Raw genomic sequence first — 17,927 nt, 5'->3', positions numbered from 1 at the left:
AAACTTAACACTCAATCTTTTGAATTCAGGGTTTATAAAATTTTCAAAATCGATAAATATTTTGCATTTTTTTTTTGTCAAACTGTCAAAGTAAAATGCAAAATAACTTTGTGTTCTTTGTTTTGGTAGAACAATCAAGGAGTCCAATTGGGCAGATAAGGTCCAGGTGCAACTTCACAGTGAAGATGATGTCCATTTTGAAGAAACTATCCCAAGAACACAACTCACAACTTTCAAAATACAAGTGTACATCTGGTGAAAACAGCACAAAGATCAATATTAAGTTAAACAACCCCAAAATGGTTCTCGAAAGGCAAATGCATTATATGTGTCATGTATGTAGTGTCGATTTTACTTCATTGAGAGCCATGAAAATACACATGAGGACCCACAGAGGAGAATATCCATTCAAATGCTCTGTCTGTGATGAGGGTTTCTTTTGTAAAGGCAATTTGAAAATTCATGAGGATCCACACCGAAGAGCGTCCTCACAAATGCTCCAAATGTGATCAGAGTTTCTCTGGAAAAGGCCATTTTAATGAGCATACAAGGATCCATACAGGAGAGTGTCCCTACAACTGCTCTGTCTGTGATGAGAGTTTCTCTCGAAAAGACAAGTTGAATAAGCATATGAGGATCGAGACAGGAGAGCGACCTTACAAATGCTATGTCTGTGATAAAGGTTTCCCTCAAAAAGGTGATTTGAATAAGCATATGAGGATCCACACAGGAGAGCGTCCTTACAAGTGCTCTGTCTGTGATAAAGGTTTCTCTCATAAAGGCGATTTGAATAAGCATGTGAGGATCCATACAGGAGAGCGTCCTCACAAATGCTTAGTCTGTTATAAAGGTTTTGGTCATAAAGGTGATTTGAATGTGCATATGAGGATCCACGCAGGAGATCGTCCTTACAGATGCTCCTGTGTCCAATGTGTCCAAAACAAATCCAATGCATACCAAGGTTTCTCTGGAAAAGGCCATTTTAATGAGCATATGAGGATCCATACACCATAGTGTCCTTACAACTGCTCTGTCTGTGATGAGAGTTTCTCTCGAAAAGACAAGTTGAATAAGCATATATGAGGATCGATACAGGAGAGTGTCCTTACAAATGCGACATATGTGATGAGGGTTTCTCTCAAAAAGCAGTTTAAAAATGCATATGAGGATCCACACAGGAGAGTGTCGTTACAAACGAGATTTACATTGACAAAGCATCCATTTGTAAGGACGCTCTCGTGTGTGGATCCTGTTGACTTGCAGTGCTGGTATTTCAATACAGGGTGGATATGGGACAAATAGAACAATTTAACAAGGGAAACAGAAGCCCAAAGCTCATGAAAAGAATCAGACATAAAAAATGAATTATAACAAAGAAAACACCAGATTAGACCAGTTAGCTGTCCATAATAAACTCCAAATACAACAGATTGCAAGGAAATGAAAAAACTATGAGGCTGAGAATATAAGAAACCAACATCACCAGTTTGAAAACAACCCAAAAACATATCGAGAGCTCAGAAAGCAAACAAAATGTTACTCTCCCTAAAAAAAAGAGGACATAAAAATTTTGGAAGGGTATATCTGAAGATGATAAAACACAACAAGGAAGCAAAGTGGATACGGCACTTGGAAAATAGAAAGCAACATCTACAGTAAATGCACCCACTGACAATTTACGAGGAAAACATGAGAAAACATCTCGCAAAAGCACTGAACTTTAAATGCCCAGGTCCAGATGTGATTCCATACTTCTGGCGAAAGCAATTGCATGCTCTATGTAATTGCATGGCGAAAGCAATTACATGTTCAAGCATTTAATGTGCTTATCTGAGGGAAACAGTCAATGCATGAATGGCTGAGAGAAGGCAACACTCTTTCGACTCCAAATCTGAAGAAACCCATCTACCCAACAAATACAGACCAATAACATGCTTACCAACAACAAACAAACTTTGAACAGAACAATCACCGATGCAATTTTTGACCATCTAACTCAGAAGGAGCTTTAAAGATGGAGCAGAAAGAATGTAAGAGAGAACATTATGGTACACTCGATCATTTATTGTGAAATAAAACCATACTCGAAAACTGTAAGCTCTGACAAACCAATTTATCCACAACCTGGATAGATTACAAAAAGCCTTTGACAGTGTCACATATTCATGGATTATAAAATCCATGCAAGTATGCAAAATTGACCCCCAAATAGTCACACTGATTGAGCAAGCGATGATTCTCTGGAACACAATTCTTACACTACCTTATCTGGAAGGAAAGATTGAAATCCAAGCAGTAAAGATACGACGTGGTATCTTACAAGGTGACAGTCTTTCCCCCCTCCTGTTTTGTCAGGCCCTGGACCCACTGAGTAACAACCTCAATCAACAAAAGACACAGATACAATCTGATATGCAACAGAAGAATGACTCAAGAAACAAGAAAGGTAACACATCGACTGAACATGGACGATCCAAAACTCTTCGCCCAAAATGATAAGAAATTGGCAGATCAATGAAAACTAGTGAAGTGGTACTCGGAAGACATCTGGATGGCATTTTGTCTTGACAAATGTGCCAAGTGCACATTTGTGCAAGAAAAAACAAAAATAACAGACAACATCTCAATCAATGAAAGCACAATAGAGGATCAAGAAAACAAAGCATCCAGAAATGCTTAGGAACAAAAGAAGGCCTCCAGGTACAACACAAAACAATGCATAAAATATTTGGAAAAGAATACTTATGCAGAATAAGACTAATTCTGAAGTCATCTCTCTCCCCAAAAAACAAAACCAAAGCTACAAATCAACTTGCTGTGCCAGTATTCCAATGTAGCTGAGCAATTATAAACTGCCCACAATTGGAGATCAACAATCTCGACACCAAAACAAGGAAACGTAACTATTCACAAGATGTTCTCCAAAAACCAATGCATACCAAGGTTGAACTGACTGAGGCGAGAGGGACGAGGCGGTTTGATGGTGCTTCACCAAGCACACAGAACATCGTGTGTAGAATTAACGGAGTAGGTGAAGAGCTCAACAGACTACCGGGTGAGATTTGGACATGAGCACGAAAACAACAGAACAGAAAAGGAATCAGTAATCCATCTAGCAAGAAATTTCCAAAGACAGGTGCAAATTATGGATACTACACAGGAACAGGAAAGCCAAACAAATAAACACAACCCCAGTGATTGGGGGAGGGGGGGGAGGAAAACGAAACTACAAAAATAAATATCAGCAGATATACTCCAACAAATGGGAGAATGACAAAAGAGCAGGAAGATTTTTTTTTTAAGGAAAAGGAATGAGCTTAACAGAACAGGGATCGACAAGGGAGATTTTTTTTTAAGGAAAGGGAATGAGCTTAACAGAACAGGGATCGACAAGGAAGGTTCATTGGAATGGCTAAGAAGAGGTCAAATTAGTTGGGATGGAGAACGAGTCGTCATCAATGCACAAGACCAAGGAAACTGCACCAATGCTTTAAAGAATATGGTGCAATTGAGTCAATCGGCCAAATGCATCTCTTGTCAAGAAGAAACAAAGTACCAGCCATCACCTTTCATCGTGTAAAAAAGTCATTGTGGAAAAGCTGAATACAGAAAGATATGACTGTTGTGGAGTAATCCACTGGCACATCTGTAAACATTTTAACATCCTTGATCTAGAACTATCATGGAAACACAAACCAGAGCCGATTGTCGAAAATGAACAAGTAATGCTCATGTATGACAAGATGATCCCGTCAAGTGTGGACACTGTAAATGAAGCATTGCATGCAGACATGGTGCTCAAGCAAAAAGGGGAAAAATGGCATTGCTGATTGAGGTCTCGGTTCCCAATGACTTCGGACAAAATGCTACAGAAATTAGGAAAACCAGAAGATAACCCGCGCAAGGCGCGGCATAACACGGATGTGACGCTGTAGTACATCGCGAAATTAGTGCCTGTTATCGAAAAAAGCAGAGCATACTTACTCATGTAAACCCAGTCCACTGTAAACGATGTTATCCGTGTAGTTGAAGCCGTCATTGGGTTGACTAAGTTGTGGCAGTATTTTGATATACTCCATCGATTGCGCTCGCCACATACAACTGATCGTGTGAGAAGACAGGATTGTTCAGATTAATGGCCACAAAAGTGAGAGTTTGTCCCTGGCACTTGATGGTCATCGCATATGCTGGTCATATTGGGAATTGGCATCTTCGTAGATAAAAAGGCAGTCCAGAATCTGATGGGGTAAGAGTTATTCTGGGAAAGAAGATGTTTTTGCCGGTCATGATCTCAGCCTCGATCAGCCGGCTTCCAAGGCTGATTATGCGCAGTCTCGTTCCATTCAGTAATCCATTACGTGGGTCCAAATTTCTGAGCAGTATTATTGGGGTGGACACTCGAAGACAGAGTTTATGTGGTGGTAAGCCCGCTGGTGTTAATGAGTTTAAGAACTCCGTCGGACAGAGGTACGTCTGTCCTGGATCAGATACGCTGTCAGCACTGAGATATGTCTGCGTTTCACCAGCCGGGAAGGTTTGTAAGACTTTTTCGTTGATCATGTCAACCTCTTCGTTTGTCGGACACAGTATTGCTCTGCTGTAGTCGATTGTAGTCAAGTCAGGGAAAACAGACCTGATGAGCTCATTGATGCCACCAATAACGGGATCAATGCAGATTTCTGACGATAGGTGTATTTTGCACTTCCATACATCTGGATTTGTGATGCTTGGTGTTGGCGCAGTAGTTCGGGCAGCGGCTTGGGATCCAAAAGGTCCTGAGTTCAAGCCCCGTTGGGCCACTGAATTAATACACCAGGGGGTTGACTCAGCCTGTCATCCTTCCGAGGTCAGCGAAATGAGTACCAGTGTACTGGGCCGGTGTATACCCCGGTTAAAATAGGTGTACCATATCCCTGTGTCGTAATGATCAGGGTTGCGTCAGGAAGGGCATCTGGCGTAAAACGTGCCAAATCACTATGTGGATCATACGGATGATCCGCTGTGGCAACCCCTAACGGGAGCAGCCGAAAGAAGAAGATACGTCTGGATTTGTAGGTTTTCTGCCGTCTCCAATCGACAGCAAGAAAGTTTGAAAATCGTTGACAGATTGGTTTTGGTGAGACGGGCCCATCAGAGCTTGCATGTTAATGGTGAGGTGAAATAATTGAACCTCCTGCCAGAGGAACGATCTCTTCAGGTTACTTTCGACAATGTCCCCCTCACGTCCATGTCTGATGACTGGTAACACTTGTCTGAAATCACGACCCAATCGGACTATCAAGCCTCTGAAAGACTTTTCCGTCTCCATAATGTCGCACAATGAGTGATGCAAGCATTCGAAGACCTGCTTGTGCATCATTGGAGCTTCATCCCAGATTATGACAGATGTTCCTTTGATCAGTGTAGCCAATGCAGAGTTCTTTGGAATATTGCATGTGCTGTGTGGCTGTATAGGTATAGTTATTTTGAACTGAGAATGAGCAGTTCGACCTCCGTCCAACAACTCAGCCGCTATCCTGGAATATGCTATTGCGAGTGCGGTGAGCTTCATGGAACGAACGCTGTGTAGGATGGTGTTGTAAAGAAACGTTTTTCCAGTGCCTCCAGGGCCATCAACGAAGAACACTGCCCCATTCTTCATTGCCACATTTTCCATCACCGCTTCGTATACCACCCTTTGATCTTGATTGAGGAGTCTGCAGTTGTGATCCGCCTTGTTTTTTTTTCTGCTTGAACATCGTATTCAGTCATGAGAAAAGAGGATGGAACATGTTCGGCATCGGTCACGTGGCTGAGTTGGGGCATGACAGGGTAATCTTGCAATGATTTTCCATGGTAGCGCAGGAGTTCCTCGATGGCTCCTCGGGTCCTGTTTAATTTGGCGCCAGTCAATGTGATGCCAGCCCGGTTAGCATTGTTGAGTATGTCCTCGCTAAAACATTGTCTGATTGAGGAAAATAATTGTGCAGGTTGGCAGAATCAGAGAGTGCATAGTTTAATCGGGAAACCTGACATGGCGGCCTCTTCGAAGCAGTCATGCCATTCGCGTTCGCCTTCCAAGAAACCTCGACCCACTGCTGTCGCTTTGAATGTGTCCACAATGGTGCCGTCAGGGAGTCACCATAGATCTTCGATTGATGTACATCCAGGTGAATGATGCAGTCGCAAACATAGAATCGTTCGCCTTCAGATGGACTGGCACTGTATAAGCGTCCAATTGTGTTTCCCCGTTTCCGAGGCGACCATTTGCATGTAGTGCTGTTCCACGTGAAGTGTTCTGGGAACTCGTGGTATGGAACAGAACGGGCTTCGGGGTAGTCGCAGTTACAGATAAACCAGGTAGTGAGGGTTGTTTCTTTGACATAGTCTAAAGCTTCTGCAGCCTGTCCAGGAGCACAGACGATTCTATTTTGGTTCGGAAGATGGATATCCAAACGTTGAATCGACAGTGATCATTCATGTAGATCGTAGTGGAACAAACAGCAGCAGCCTTCGCATGCGGAAACGTACCTCGCGTCCACAAACCGGTTGATCTCGTTCACGTCGTTGTCAGTTTGTTGTTGATCGTCTTTACATACAGCGGCCATAATACGATCTGGTCTTTTATTGACATATTTGTAGAAAAACTTCCCTGCCATGACCGTCGAGCAGACTTCAGCATTGATGTTGGCATTCTACTTGGAGGACAGGTACGGGTTATAAGGAACGACCCGGCGGTTAACAACGTTAACTCCGTTTTTTTTGTACCTGAGGTCCAGAATCCCTTCTGTATAACGGGTAGCCATCGTGCATGCATCGTGTCGTTTCGCAGAATTGTTTGGGGAATTGTTCAGTGCATTTGCCTTGTTCCATGCAAGGCGATCGAGGATTAGTCGTGCCGCATGGTCCGTGTATAATATTCTGTACCATCACGTTATGCAATCGAGTCTGCGATGGGTCGGAAATTTCTGCCGTGACTAATTTTTCATAATGGTCTGGTGATCGAGGCTTACTTTCTTGGTGGAGAATCACCAACGTGTGAAGGTGAGGCAGCCTTCGTTTCTGAAATTCCACTATGCAGACGTACGCGAGAACCTTTCTGAATATTTGACCAACCACATTATCGTGTCGGAAAGCCTTCTTCTTTTGATTGAAAACTCTGGCTATGATGTCTGGTCGATCAGCGGCAACCTGATTAGGGAATAACGCATTTTGGATTTCTTCCCATTTGGGGTTGCACGTAAATGTAAAGAAGAGGTCAGGTTTCGAGTATCGCCGAATGATAGCCATCGAATCCTGCTACAATTGATGCATATTTCATGGGCTTCCAGTAAATGACGATGGAAGGACAGCTCTGTGACCAATTGTGGCACCGTCAGTATCCCCGGTGGCGACTGCATCAGATAGTCCATGATACAGCTCCACCCGCAATTGCCATTGATTGTGGTAGACGTAGTTCAGGCGTCCTTGTTCAACCTTTGCATATTGATCGACAATATATTGTTGTAGTAATCTACCACTACTTAGTATTACATTAAAGTTACGTCTAACCATCAAGTGGAAAGCGTAAAACTCCATAGTATTGATGCATTTGCCATCTTGTTTCTTGATGGTAAATGTCCAGCCCAGATCTCCATGTGGTAGTAACAACACGTAATGAAGAGGGTCATAATCGGAGTGGGTCTCATTGATGCAGATAATGTCATGACTTTCTGGATCCAGGCTTGACCGCTTGTACAAAACGATGTTGCGGTGCGATGGAACATCAGCACTTCCCGGTAAGATAACCGCTACTTCTGCTGCTGTCGGTATATTATAGTGCCGTAAGTCCGTCATTGGGTCCGCTCTCAAAACGAACTTCATGGAATCATTTTCTTCTCGTTCCAGTAATTTGGCGGCTTGCTTAAAAGCACTTATGAACGGATTATTTAGTCATGCAGTACTGCCTGTTATGTAGCTTTTGAAGCAAATCACGGTGCAGGTTGCTGTTCCATGCAGTTCGATGAGCGATTTCGTTGGCAGTGTCGTAGATATAGATTTGCAAAAACTTCGGCAGTTTACCGTTCTCGGGAAAGCAATGTCCGATTCTATGATAAACACTGCCATGGATTCTGAACGTATATGGGCCCCTTGTAGGTAACACATCTTCCTGTACACCCAATGACACTAATGCTAAACTCGAGTTGTATGCCCGAATGTTGGAACGAAAAACCCTTGCTTCAGGTGTGCAGTCAGTGAAATGGTGTTGCAAGAGGGGAGGTGGTTCACTGATGTTGGAAAGAACAATTTTCCCTTGCATACAGCAGGTGGAAAATTGTCGTTCACCTCGAGGCAACCGGAATGCAGTTAAGCTTTCCACATGTACGCGCCACAGGAAGAGCACATAGTGTCCATCTTGCCAATGCTGTAGGGGGGAAATGGTCTCTCATTGTTGTCTTGCAATTCACCGAGAGCGTGTGGCGAGATATTCTTTTGATAGCTGCGCTTCCTATTTCGTACTGCTGTTGAACGTGTCTGCATTTTTACGTTTCGGCATCTTATGGCTTACGGAATGCTCAATACAGTCTGGAAGGACTGGAAGGAAATAAACAGGGCCTCACTTTATGAACATGGTTGGAAATCTCGGCACACTATTGGCTGAGCGGTTGCACGCACTCCATCTCGCCATGCTATTCATCCGGTGTTCGTATGGTTTGGGGGGGGGGGGGGTAAAAGGCCGTTTCAAGTTGGGGACCCATCACAGCAATTTTGGACCCTTTTGTCATGGAACTCCGATAATGGATCCGTTCCAAAAGGGGACATTTGGAATCCGAAGCAATACTGGACATGTGTGCCAAAGCTCAGACTCATCCCTCTGCCACGTGTTTTGGAAACTTTGGCAGTTTGTTCGTTTAATAGTATAGATGACCAAATACCAGGATCTGAAAAATGAGGTCAAGAAGATGAGGAAATTGAAGAAAGCTGAAATTGTACCAGTGATGGTCGGAGCTACAGGAATGATAAAGAAAACCCTTACTGACCATTCATTCCGGGAATATTATCACAAACTAGTTACTATTGGAGGCTGTCAGAGGTTCAGTGAAGATTTTGAGAAGAGCCCTTGGAACAAGGCTCTGAGAACGAAACTTTGCAGTTTGGTTCATGAATCATGATCCTTCACCAAAAAATAGGAGGTGGAGATTTTGAGTTCTTGGAGAACTCCCACCTCCTGAAACCCGCAAGTGGTGATGAAAACCAGTGTCCTTATAAATGCTGTCTGGGATGAGGGTTTTTTTTTTTAAAGGTGATTTGAATAAGCATATGAGTATCCATACAGGAGAGCATTAAAAACTCAAACGAAGTAAATGACAGAAGAAAAGACCAGCTGTTTGAACATTTACTCATTATATTTAATTAAAAAAAATAAGGAAACGAACAGTGTGGCAATCTTCCCACCCCAGAAAAAGATGGACGAGTTCTGGAAAGGGATTTATGAAAACTGAAAAGAAGACAAGAAGGTGGAATAGATCCAAAACTTGGAAAAGAAGAAGCGGCATCAAGAGGATATTCATCGAGCGATTAATTCCCAAACAGAAAATTGTTAAACGACTCACAAATGCCAAAATTCAAAAGCTTTGGTCTGGATGGCATCCCATATTTGTCTGAAGCTATGAGATGCTCTCCACAATCATTGTGATCGAGTATTGGATGGACTTATCCAAGGGGAAAAGACATCGGATGAGTGGGAATCGATCTTGATCTTCCCTCCCGAGTTTTCAACAGGCAATGCACGACCATCTCAAGTCCTCTCTCTCTCTCATCCTAACCCACTGTCTTTCAATCTTCACTCATTCACTGTCTTTTACGTCTGATAACATGGAAAAGGTTCTTTCAACCCTCGACTTTTTTTTAACATTAGGTCATTACAAAAGTTTTGTGGGCTTTTATATTGTGTTAATTTATGGGTTCATTTTTTTTCATGCTTGTGATGGTGCATGTCTTTGCTATATATCGTTTTGTAGTGTGTGCTTTGGCAGACATTTTGCAAAACCTGCCTGGCCTCCACCAAAAGAAGGTCATGGTGGACTACAACTGGTGTCATCCACCATCATTTATAATTTCTTGTAACCTACTAAAACCATCACAGCGAAAAGGTACTGTTGTGAATTAAACTCTATTCATCAGAAACTCTCCCAATGACAGCTGGCATTGTTGAATCGAAGAAGCCCAATCCTGCTCTATTGAAATGCTTGTCTGTGTTGCACAACTGACTTCAGAAACTGAACATGTTGGGGTACGAAGTTCTCCTTTACCCAGTGTATTCACCAGACGTTTCTTCCACAGACTACCACTTTTTCAAACACCTTGACAGCTTACTCTATATGAAATCCTTCTCCAACCAAGCAGCAATTTAACGATTCAAGAACTCCAGCTTAAAAAAAATTTTGGGAACAAATGTGCTTGTCACTCATTTGCCAAAGTATATTGATTGTAATGCAACCGTATATTGTTATAGGTATTCAAAAACATAGTTCAAAATCGACGATTAAACTTAAAAATAACTACAAGGTTGATTTCACAATTGATAATTCATTGAGAGAGTTATTGGGTTTCTCAAAAAAGTTTGAAACTAATGGAACATTTTATAGTCATAATGTCATTCAAATATCCTCAGGCATAAATTCGGTATTAATTCACTGTGATTTGATTGATGGCACTTATAATGATGGAATAAGAACAAATACAATATTTTCTTTCAGTGCATTACTCAACCCCAATTGGTTATAAATTCAATATGGAACCCAAAAATCGGGTTTATCTTCCTGTGTCAGGAAAAACCACATGCAGAGTAAATTTTAGGATAACCGACCAAGATAATCGCATGATTTATTTTAATGGAGAAATTATATCCATCAGAATTCACCTTCGTGAAGTTTTCCAAAAAATAAATACGATGGTTATTGTGAGGAAACATGAGTTGGGAAAATATAAAATAATTACAGGGGATGGGATGTTCCTTTCCCCAAACTACAAGGGTGAAGGTATGTATCTTGGTTGAGGATACGATAAACCGAAGAGACAAAGGGGTGCAGGACATCAATTTGGAAAAAAATTAGATGGGATAATTGACACTAATGGGTGTAGGTTCAACTATTCTTAAACATGATTACCTAATTGGTTCAACTGCTTCTGCAGTGGGAAATGTTGTGGGTGCTATAAAGAGTATAAAAGATGCCCAAAAGGTATCTCATAAATTCCAAGCAATAAAATAAATTAAGAAAGGCAAAACTCAGTTGTCTCCCCAAGAACGACAGAAAATAATTCAAATACTTGGGTCAGGGTCTCAAAAGTTTTAACATCTTTTTTTTCCTCAATAAATACAAGTATGGAAGCAATTTATAGGATCTATGATTTGGATCATACCATTGTCATCTCAAACTCTACTAAAAAAAGAAGACTACTTCAAGGTAAATGCCATAACTGGAACAGACTGGAATACAAATGGAACAAAGTTTTGAAATAAATAAATCAACAAACTTATATGAATCTAGCTGAAAGTTTCTTGTGTAAATTTACATTCACTAAGGCTGCGAATAACACAAGCGCTACACTCGTAAATGATTTTTTTCTGGAAAATGTTTGATAGTGATCGTTTGTATATTGGAACACAAGAAGTTGAAGCGGTTGATTATGTCTCTGCTACATCTGAAAAGATGAAATTGAGCGATAGAATAGGAAAGGGAGCTGTTGAAGGTTTTATTCCTGATATGGCAATGGGAACAAACACAGACCCTGGATATAGTCAGAGAAAAGGAATGTATAATGATGATACAAAATCAGGTAATAGTTTTACTGTGGCAGTTCCTCCACTTTGGATTTTGTGATCATGATAAAGTTCTGTATGGTCTTAAAATTAGATTTCAACTGCAAAGGAATGATAATGAAAATAGATTGCTTTTTGCCATTGCTAATGCTTTTGCTGCTCAGAATAAATTTGTTGTTGATGAAATTAGTTCGTATATTAGTGAATATACTCCTAATCTTAAAACAGAAGAGATGTTGAATAGAAGACTTAACTCAAAGAAACCACTCAATGTATCATACCTTAAAAGAAGATGCCAACATGTTAAACTGAACCAAACCACTAACACGTGGAATTTGGGTGTTCTGGAAGGAAAGCCATGATATCTGGCCTCATTTTGTAAAAACCAGATGGTGATACTTCTACTGATAAGAATAATGCGTTGGGTGATAATGCTCAGGTGAAACAACTTCGTGTTTCTCTCGATGGAACATTTTATCTTCAAGATAGATTGCAAATTAATTGGGGAAAAAATGATTATTCTGAAGTATACAAGTCTTACCAAAAGGTGTGTGAAAGCAATGGAAATAAATATCCCATTTTGGATATGACAGCATTTAAAAGTCTACATACAATCTATGAGATTTACCTGAGTCCTCAAAAGGAAACTATAAAGTCTAATCAAGTGGATACTTCCCTATACATTGAAAGAGGAGAGAGTGAAGAAGTTGATGCATATTGTTTGCTTTTGGAAGAAACAGAATTACAGATTAATACAGATAATGGTGTTATGATTAGTCTCACATTTTTTTGATAAATAAATGAGTAGTAAAGTGCCAACTGGGGTATATGTTAATGAAATCAATCTTCATAAACTATCATCTTGTATTCAAGATCAAAAAGCCTTGCATGATTAACGTTAATTCAATTCAGAGAAAAGGAGCAGTAAGAATTGATGTTTTGCTCACAAGAGAACAGGTGAAAATCTTGAATGATACTGGCTCACTTAAAATTAAAATGTCAAAACCAATGTTGAAGAAATATTGTTACTAATTTGGAAGCCTTGTGCACACAGACAGACAGCCGTCCCCGGAGCTTATTTATTTTGATAATTGTGTTTCGAGTAAGAATCCATCCCTGAGTCTCGTGGGAATTGGATGTTCATGCGCTGCAGAGTTATTTTGAAATTTAGGATTTTTTACTACAACAACAACTCCAACAACAGCACTGCTCGAGGAATTGTCTGCGCTGGTTGTGTGCTCACGAAGCGTTTCGCTCTGGCTGTGCGCCAAATAAGGGTATACGTCATTTTTCGGCCAATGGGCGGCTAGCAGATCAGAGCCGGGGCAGTCCTTTGCAAGAAGGTGGAGCCTCGACAAGCGGTCCGCCCAATGAGAGCAGGCCACGATGAGCGGACTGCGCCCGAGAAAGGGACGAAGGAAAGGAGAACAAATAATTGTGCCCTGTCTGCAAAAAGCGCTGGTTTTGTTCTCTGTCTGCTCGAGCGCTGGTTTTTTTTTTTTGGCTCTCTGGTCTGCTTGACGCTGGCCTGGTCGCATCTCACTGGCGCTGGTTTTGGTTCTCTGGTCTGCTCGACGCTGGCCTGGTCGCATCTCGCTCGACGCCGGCCTGGTCGCATCTCACTGGCGCTGGTTTTGGTTCTCTGGTCTGCTCGACGCGGCCTGGTCGCATCTCACTGGCGCTGGTTTTGGTTCTCTGGTCTGCTCGACGCTGGCCTGGTCGCATCTCGCTCGACGCCGGCCTGGTCGCATCTCACTGGCGCTGGTTTTGGTTCTCTGGTCTGCTCGACGCTGGCCTGGTCGCATCTCACTGGCGCTGGTTTTGGTTCTCTGGTCTGCTCGACGCTGGCCTGGTCGCATCTCACTTGACGCGGCCTGGTCGCATCTCACTGGCGCTGGTTTTGGTTCTCTGGTCTGCTCGACGCCGGCCTGGTCGCATCTCGCTCGACGCCGGCCTGGTCGCATCTCGCTCGACGCCGGCCTGGTCGCATCTCACTCGACGCCGGCCTGGTCGCATCTCGCTGGTGCTGGTCTGTGTCTGGCTGCCCTGGTCCGTCTTCTGGTGACCGGTGCTCCGGGAAGGTGTGGACGTCGAGCTGCGCGAACGCGGCCAGGTAGCCAGCCACGTTCTCGTCCTTCAGCTCGACTTCCCTCCGAGCTGAAGGAATAATAAAGACCTCGAGGTCCATCTCTCTGGGTATTTGTGCATGTGTGTGTGTGTGTGTGTGTGTGTGTGTGTGTGTGTGTGTGTGTGTGTGTGTGTGTGTGTGTGTGTGTGTGTGTGTGTGTGTGTGTGTGTGTCCCTCAGCCCTGTCTTTAAGTAAAACTGTTAAGTGCCTTGTACATTATTTGCATCGTTTATAGTCTGTTTACCTCTGCCCTTTATGTGTTCCTTCCCCACCTATTGTAAATAAATACCCCTGTTGTTGAATGTTTCAGCTCGTCCTCGTCCTTTCCTTCATTGGTTTAGCACGGTGTGTGTTGGGTGATTAAAAAGGCCGTGGCTGCTGTAGTGCATTTGGACCGACGGAACCTTGGTAACCATCCGCTTGGGTTACACACGGGTCGAGCACGGTTACGGCTCGTCTCGTTCGAGCTCCGTCGAGGGTGTGAATACTCGGTAGTTCACCACGTGGGCCTCTAGGTATTTTGAAGTTTGGCAAATAACCCTGTGCCCACGCGGTTGATTTATTGACGATTCACGGTCCTGTAAGGTAATGGTTCTCAACCAAGGGGTCGCGAGATTGTTTCCGGGGGTCACGGGAAGGTTGTCAAAACATATAAACAAACAAATATATAATAAAGAAATTCATAAATATTTTTTGAAAATATTTTTTCAATGAAATCTCCCATACCAATGTTATAATGTAGTCATTATGAAACAGATTTGAGCAGCAAGTGAAATTAGTGCATGCGTGCGTGAGAGAAAAAGAAAAACATAGCACAGCACAGTGTCGGGTGCTGAAAGTCAATGTTAGCGTGAGCTAACTACTTCAAGGTGGCTGAATATGGATCGGTGGCTTGTCAAAAAACGTCTGCCAGTTCAAGATGTGGACCAAGACGACACATGTGAAGGTGGGCCAACTGTTACAAGTTCAACTGAAAAACGTAAGGCGCCGGCGGCAGATTTGGCCTCCAACAAGCGTCGGAAATATCAGACTGACTTTCTGCAGTACGGATTCACATGCCCAGCCAAAAATGAAGTGGAATATCCACAGTGTGTTCTGTGTTCAGAAGTGCTTGCTCATGAAAGCTTGAAACCAGTGAAATTGAAGAGACATTTACAAACCATACACCCATCCTACATTGACAAACCATTAGATTTTTTTCGTCATTAGGAGGGAGAACTACAGAGCCAAAAGACGACTGCACGTGAGCACTCTACAATCCCTGTCAAAGTCCTGTTGGCTTCATATGAAGTGGCATACCTGGTTGCTCAATCCAAAAAGCCCCATACTATTGCAAAGAGCCTGATTTGCCCATCAGCGATTGCAATGACCAGAGCTATGCATGGTGAAAAAATAGCTCGCACACTTGAGACTATTCCACTGTCTAATGACACAATGGTGAGGCGCATTGGTGAAATGGCCAACGATATTAAAGAGCAGCTCATTGACCGAGTGAAGAAAAGTGGAAGATTTTCCCTCCAAATTGACGAAACAACGGATGTTTTCAGTGATGCACAGTTACTTGTTTTTGCAAGATACAGATACGAGGGGAAAATGTACGAGGATATGTTGTTTTGCTCGAGACTTGAAGGAAGTTGCACTGGTCGTGACATTTTTAACAAACTGGACAGTAAAATGTGCGAGGAAGGGCAAAGTTGGGAAAATTGCATCTCTGTGTGTACAGATAGAGCTGGCGCCATGCAGGGAACAAGAAGGGGACTGAAAGCTAAAGTTTTGGAAGTGGCGCCACATATCAAATTCACTCATTGCATTATTCACAGAGAGGCCCTCTCCAGCAAGAACCTCAAGCCACAACTCCGCAATGTTCTCCAAACAGCAATTAAAGTGGTGAACTTCATCAAATCCCATCCGGTGAATTCCAGACTGTTTGCCACACTCTGCCAGGAAATGGGATCGGAACACGAATCTCTACTATTTCACACAGAGGGCAGATGGTTATCACGGGGGAAAGTTTTAACCAGACTGTTTGAACTGCGCGAGGAGGTTCGCATTTTCCTCTCAGATTGCGGCTTCCCCCTCCCTGACAAACTGACCGACCCCACATGGGTTACTGGCCTTGCATATCTGGCAGGCATATTTGATAAACTGAACAGTCTAAACTTGTCTCTCCAAGGCCCAAACACCAATGTCCTCACGCTTTCTGACAAGGTTACAGCGTTTACTAAGAAGCTTCAGCGGTGGGCAGCGTGAGTCGAAGAAGGCAGTGTGGAAATGTTCCCTGAGCTGGAGGACTTCATGGACAAATTTGACATAAGCATCCAAACAATAAAAGGACTTCTTGCTGCTCACCTCAGAAGCCTGCTTGGCCACTTCAATAGGTATTTCCCAAAAGACGACACCCAGAGAGAAACGACTGGATACGTCAGCCTTTCATCACCTCATCTGTCTGACACCTGTCATCGGAGCTTGAGGATGCGCTCTTGGACCTCTCCTCTGACCGCACATTAAGACCACTTTTGCCTCATCCACACTGGAGGAATTCTGGCTGTCAGTGGCCGCAGAATACCCAGGGCTATCAAAGGCTGCAATTGATATACTTATTCCATTTTGGATCTACATACCTTTGTGAGAATACCTTTTCCTCACTGACATTTATCAAGAACAAATACAGATCACAGCTCATTAGGGTTGAGGATGATCTTCGTGTTGCAGTCTCCAGCTTAAAACCAAGAATACAGCTGCTTTGTTCAAAGAAACAGGCCCAGCCATCCCACTAAAATGAGTAAGTGAATACTATCTGACAATACAAGCCCGTGCCTTTACAGATGTAACTGTTAAAAAAATAATTATTGTGTGTTATTGTGTTCAATTATTGAGTCAGTATTATCTGAATTATTGTGTTCAATTATCATGAGTCAGTATTATCTGAATGATTGTGTTCAATTATTTTGTCAGTATTATATGAATTATTGTGTGTCAGTATTATCTGAATTATTGTGTTCAATTATTGTGAGTCAGTATTACATGAATTATTGTGTTCAATTATTGTGTCAGTATTATCTGAATTATTGTGTTCAATTTGGAAAAAAATGAAACTGAAAACCCATTGAGAATCGTTGTTATAAAGGGGAAAATGCAAAATAAGATGAATGATAATAGGCTCCAAGCCGACAACAGGCATAACTGTTATAAGAACTGTGAATGAAATGAGAATAATAAGCCTGCAGGGACACTGAAAGGTATTTGCACTGTGCTTAAAGCTGTTTTGCAGGCCCAGCTAAATGAGAATGAATGATAATAGCCTATTGCCATCAGCTTGTAAAGCAGTCCTGTTGCCTCCTTCACAATGAGTTGTGCTGTCGGATCTTGAATATAATTTAAAAATGTACTTGTAGCCAAATTGATTTAGTTTTTGTTTTGTTGTTTTGTTTTTTTGTTTATTTTTGGTCAGTAATGCAAGGTTTGTGTACGTCTGGTTGCTGTCATGTGTGATGGAAACCTCTGTCTGCAGCAGAGGGTCGCTCAATCTTCCAGTCTGTATCCCGTGCATAAATAGGCTACATACTGCTCTTTGCAATTACAGAAGCCTTTTTTTATGAATGTGGCTGGCTGTTTTTACTGTGTTATACATCAGAGTGTATATAATTAATTTGTGATGCCAGTTTAGTTTAGTTTAGTTCTGTTTAGTTTTAACAGCTGGCAGTACCTAGGCGTTGACCAATGTGCTCCAGGCACTGGATTTTTTTATGCGCTCCGTGACATCACTGCAGTGTGAGTCGGGAGGCGGGTTGCGAACCCCAGCTTAAAATTTTTTGGGGGGGGGGGTAGTGGCTCCAAAAGGTTGAGAACCACTGCTGTCAGGGACCCGCACCTTCGGAGTTATCCGGGGGTGACGATCTGAATTCTGGGTGTTCGGTGGAGCCGACTCTACTGCTCCATGTAGCGGTCGTGCTCGCAGCCGACACCTGGCTCCACAACAATATTAAATAAGAGAGACAAGCAGAGGATTTCTCCCAT

General features: G+C 42.5%; 1 protein-coding gene across 8 annotated transcripts in view; it reads left to right on the top strand.

Annotated features, from left to right (window-relative positions):
• Positions 1-17,927, top strand: part of LOC147029133 (uncharacterized) — a 109,040-nt gene that overhangs the window by 29,432 nt on the left and 61,681 nt on the right. For 4 of the 8 annotated variants that reach the window (XM_085880077.1, XM_085880075.1, XM_085880082.1 and 1 more), the window contains one exon: positions 130-17,510. The exons of the other annotated variants lie outside the window; for them this stretch is intronic. The gene's annotated coding sequence lies outside the window, so the exon portion shown is untranslated. Of the gene's footprint in view, positions 1-129; positions 17,511-17,927 lie in introns of those variants that run through there. 8 annotated transcript variants of the gene reach the window in all.

This window comes from Eptatretus burgeri, chromosome 4 (genome assembly GCF_056783735.1).
Source record: "Eptatretus burgeri isolate ZD-2024b chromosome 4, Ebu_testis_v1, whole genome shotgun sequence".
NCBI classification, from domain to species: domain Eukaryota; kingdom Metazoa; phylum Chordata; class Myxini; order Myxiniformes; family Myxinidae; genus Eptatretus; species Eptatretus burgeri.
The sequence above is the reverse complement of the archived record's forward strand: the minus strand, read 5'-3'. Positions and strand labels throughout refer to the sequence as shown.